The following is a 5,000-nucleotide window of genomic DNA, read 5'->3' as shown; positions in this document are numbered from 1 at the left end:
GCCTTCAGCTCGCCCCACCGGCAGGACGTCCCACGATACATGCCAGTTAAACACCGACGGGCGGTGAACCAACAGCGTGGGACACAAATCCAACTACGAGCTTTTTAACCGCAACAACTTTAATATACGCTATTGGAGCTGGAATTACCGCGGCTGCTGGCACCAGACTTGCCCTCCAATAGATACTCGTTAAAGGATTTAAAGTGTACTCATTCCGATTACGGGGCCTCGGATGAGTCCCGTATCGTTATTTTTCGTCACTACCTCCCCGTGCCGGGAGTGGGTAATTTGCGCGCCTGCTGCCTTCCTTGGATGTGGTAGCCGTTTCTCAGGCTCCCTCTCCGGAATCGAACCCTGATTCCCCGTTACCCGTTACAACCATGGTAGGCGCAGAACCTACCATCGACAGTTGATAAGGCAGACATTTGAAAGATGCGTCGCCGGTACGAGGACCGTGCGATCAGCCCAAAGTTATTCAGAGTCACCAAGGCAAACGGACCGGACGAGCCGACCGATTGGTTTTGATCTAATAAAAGCGTCCCTTCCATCTCTGGTCGGGACTCTGTTTGCATGTATTAGCTCTAGAATTACCACAGTTATCCAAGTAACGTGGGTACGATCTAAGGAACCATAACTGATTTAATGAGCCATTCGCGGTTTCACCTTAATGCGGCTTGTACTGAGACATGCATGGCTTAATCTTTGAGACAAGCATATGACTACTGGCAGGATCAACCAGGGAGCTGCGTCAACTAGAGCTGAGCAGCCGGCCGCCCGGGAGTGTGTCCCGGGGGCCCGCGCGAACACGCAAGCGTCCGCTCAATTATTCTGCAAACAGGAGGAGGCTGAGCTCCCCTGCACGATACACCTCGAAACCCTCTCAGGTCCCGGCGGCGCGCAGCGCCGTCCTAAGTACTTGGTCGGGTTCGAGAGAGGCGCAATCGCCCGGAGTTTGGCGAGTAGACGCTTTAGGTGCGACCACCCGTGCTCCCAACTGAGCTTGCCGCTGCCGACAGAGGCCCGGGAGCGTGCTGTCGTGGCATTGCCGGCGGGAGACAACACGCGCCACCTACGGTGGCCGGCAGCTCCAACGCCAGCGCCACAGAAGGACAAAAGCCCCACTTGGGTGCCGAAGCGAACTCTCCCAGCACAGCGCACGCGCCAACACGTCCGCACAGCTGCGATACAAACCACCTGCGAGAACCGCAGAGGCGACCGAGCAGCAGACGGCGTCGCGGCGCCGAGCGCCGGGCGGCGGCGCATCCTCAGCGCACACAGTCCTCAATCGGACCAGCACACTGCAGATGTCCACCGCGCTTCGCACCGGGCCCGCGAGGACCTACTTTGGCCGCACGGCGCCGCGTGCAGGGTGCGCCGGCGCGCAGCTGCGCCGCCTGCCGCCTCCGTCGGCCGGCGCGCCTGCCACTGGCCGCCCCCACCAGCCGGCTGTAGCGCGTGCGCCCACGCACCGCGCGGCCAGCACGCCGGGAGGCCCCCCCTCACCGGCCGGGGACGGTCCCACCCAGCCACCGCCGCGTATCGCTTCACACCCACATGCCATTCACGTTCGTGGGCATGGTGGGTATCGCTGAAACAACCGGTTGGTAGCTCAACCGATCGTCGCCATCACTGATTCACCTCTAGCGAGAACAACCGCACCACAACGGTTTACCAGTTGTTCATTTGCGTAACGTCACCAGCAAACGTAGACGTCCATCGCCATTTGCAAATTCAACGATTGTTGCATGCCTGTGTCAGGTGTCACGACACACTATGTCTGCCCACATACACGCAACAACATGTGCACGCTTCGCGAACACGTGGAAGGTGGCCCCCGTACGTATGCGATGTCCATTGCGCGAACGACTGTCAACCGGCCTCTGTCGCATGTCGCAGATGTGGAACGCAGTGCACCATGCTGTCACGGTGTGTGAGAAGAGACGACTACGTCTGACAACACGCGCCACTACATCAACAGACGGCTCATGCTGATCGCCATCCAGGGCATACCACACTGCAATCCGGCTCTTATAGGGAGACGACACATAGCTGAGTGCACAACAGTTGGACCGCATGGTTCGCCGTTGTTGGCGCAGTCGTTGTACGGTCACATGTACCACGATGTATCATTCAGTACATGAGGACCAATGTGCAGTACAGTGTGTGATTTGGACGTACAACATCAGCGGACAGTTGACACAGGCCGTACCACAGCGTAGGCTAAGTGCTTCGCCATGCGAATGCCAATGAACAACTGCGAAGGGCATTGAGCATGTACGTCCTGCTGCCATCCACATTACAGTGTATCGCTGCAAGGTGTTTAACATGAAGCGATACACTGGGGACCAGGCAGTGCGAGTTGCAAACTATATTGCGGGGGTTGCAGTTAGGCAACACTACACTAATTTAACGCGTCGTATGACAATTACAGAGCGGGTTAAGGCCCAACGTGTGTTGGGTTAAGGCCCAACGTGTGTTGGGTTAAGGCCCAACGTGTGTTGGGTTAAGGCCCAACGTGTGTTGGGTTAAGGCCCAACGTGTGTTGGGTTAAGGCCCAACGTGTGTTGGGTTAAGGCCCAACGTGTGTTGGGTTAAGGCCCAACGTGTGTTGGGTTAAGGCCCAACGCGTGTTGGGTTAAGGCCCAACGTGTGTTGGGTTAAGGCCCAACGTGTGTTGGGTTAAGGCCCAACGTGTGTTGGGTTAAGGCCCAACGTGTGTTGGGTTAAGGCCCAACGTGTGTTGGGTTAAGGCCCAACGTGTGTTGGGTTAAGGCCCAACGTGTGTTGGGTTAAGGCCCAACGTGGGTTGGGTTAAGGCGCAACGTGGGTTGGGTTAAGGCCCAACGTGGGTTGGGTTAAGGCGCAACGTGGGTTGGGTTAAGGCGCAACGTGGGTTGGGTTAAGGCGCAACGTGGGTTAGGTTAAGGCGCAACGTGGGTTAGGTTAAGGCGCAACGTAGGTTAGGTTAAGGCGCAATATAGGTTAGGTTAAGGCGCAATATAGGTTAGGTTAAGGCGCAATATAGGTTAGGTTAAGGCGCAATATAGGTTAGGTTAAGGCGCAATATAGGTTAGGTTAAGGCGCAATATAGGTTAGGTTAAGGCGCAACGTAGGTTAGGTTAAGGCGCAACATAGGTTAGGTTAAGGCGCAACATAGGTTAGGTTAAGGCGCAACATGGGTTAGGTTAAGGCGCAATATAGGTTAGGTTAAGGCACAATATGGGTTAGGTTAAGGCACAATATGGGTTAGGTTAAGGCACAATATGGGTTAGGTTAAGGCACAATATGGGTTAGGTTAAGGCACAATATGGGTTAGGTTAAGGCACAATATGGGTTAGGTTAAGGCACAATATGGGTTAGGTTAAGGCACAATATGGGTTAGGTTAAGGCACAATATGGGTTAGGTTAAGGCACAATATGGGTTAGGTTAAGGCACAATATGGGTTAGGTTAAGGCACAATATGGGTTAGGTTAAGGCACAATATGGGTTAGGTTAAGGCACAATATGGGTTAGGTTAAGGCACAATATGGGTTAGGTTAAGGCACAATATGGGTTAGGTTAAGGCACAATATGGGTTAGGTTAAGGCACAATATGGGTTAGGTTAAGGCACAATATGGGTTAGGTTAAGGCACAATATGGGTTAGGTTAAGGCACAATATGGGTTAGGTTAAGGCACAATATGGGTTAGGTTAAGGCACAATATGGGTTAGGTTAAGGCACAATATGGGTTAGGTTAAGGCACAATATGGGTTAGGTTAAGGCACAATATGGGTTAGGTTAAGGCACAACGTGGGTTAGGTTAAGGCACAACGTGGGTTAGGTTAAGGCACAACGTGGGTTAGGTTAAGGCACAACGTGGGTTAGGTTAAGGCACAACGTGGGTTAGGTTAAGGCACAACGTGGGTTAGGTTAAGGCACAACGTGGGTTAGGTTAAGGCACAACGTGGGTTAGGTTAAGGCACAACGTGGGTTAGGTTAAGGCACAACGTGGGTTAGGTTAAGGCACAACGTGGGTTAGGTTAAGGCACAACGTGGGTTAGGTTAAGGCACAATACGGGTTAGGTTAAGGCACAATACGGGTTAGGTTAAGGCACAATACGGGTTAGGTTAAGGCACAATACGGGTTAGGTTAAGGCACAATACGGGTTAGGTTAAGGCACAATACGGGTTAGGTTAAGGCACAATACGGGTTAGGTTAAGGCACAATACGGGTTAGGTTAAGGCACAATACGGGTTAGGTTAAGGCACAATACGGGTTAGGTTAAGGCACAATACGGGTTAGGTTAAGGCACAATACGGGTTAGGTTAAGGTACAATACGGGTTAGGTTAAGGCACAATACGGGTTAGGTTAAGGCACAATACGGGTTAGGTTAAGGCACAATATGGGTTAGGTTAAGGCACAATATGGGTTAGGTTAAGGCACAATATGGGTTAGGTTAAGGCACAATATGGGTTAGGTTAAGGCACAATATGGGTTAGGTTAAGGCACAATATGGGTTAGGTTAAGGCACAATATGGGTTAGGTTAAGGCACAATATGGGTTAGGTTAAGGCACAATATGGGTTAGGTTAAGGCACAATATGGGTTAGGTTAAGGCACAATATGGGTTAGGTTAAGGCACAATATGGGTTAGGTTAAGGCACAATATGGGTTAGGTTAAGGCACAATATGGGTTAGGTTAAGGCACAATATGGGTTAGGTTAAGGCACAACGTGGGTTAGGTTAAGGCACAACGTGGGTTAGGTTAAGGCACAACGTGGGTTAGGTTAAGGCACAACGTGGGTTAGGTTAAGGCACAACGTGGGTTAGGTTAAGGCACAACGTGGGTTAGGTTAAGGCACAACGTGGGTTAGGTTAAGGCACAACGTGGGTTAGGTTAAGGCACAACGTGGGTTAGGTTAAGGCACAATACGGGTTAGGTTAAGGCACAATACGGGTTAGGTTAAGGCACAATACGGGTTAGGTTAAGGCACAATACGGGTTAGGTTAAGGCACAA

General features: G+C 52.0%; 1 non-coding gene across 1 annotated transcript in view; it reads right to left on the bottom strand.

Moving 5' to 3' along the window:
• Window positions 1–742, bottom strand: part of LOC124563740 — a 1,910-nt gene extending 1,168 nt beyond the window's left edge. The window contains exon 1 of the ribosomal RNA XR_006970291.1: window positions 1–742. This exon is cut by the window's left edge and continues 1,168 nt beyond it. This is a non-coding gene — a ribosomal RNA (small subunit ribosomal RNA).
• Between the last annotated feature and the right edge of the window lie 4,258 nt (window positions 743–5,000).

Source organism: Schistocerca americana, unplaced genomic scaffold, assembly GCF_021461395.2.
Source record: "Schistocerca americana isolate TAMUIC-IGC-003095 unplaced genomic scaffold, iqSchAmer2.1 HiC_scaffold_124, whole genome shotgun sequence".
Lineage (NCBI taxonomy): Eukaryota > Metazoa > Arthropoda > Insecta > Orthoptera > Acrididae > Schistocerca > Schistocerca americana.
The sequence above is the reverse complement of the archived record's forward strand: the minus strand, read 5'-3'. Positions and strand labels throughout refer to the sequence as shown.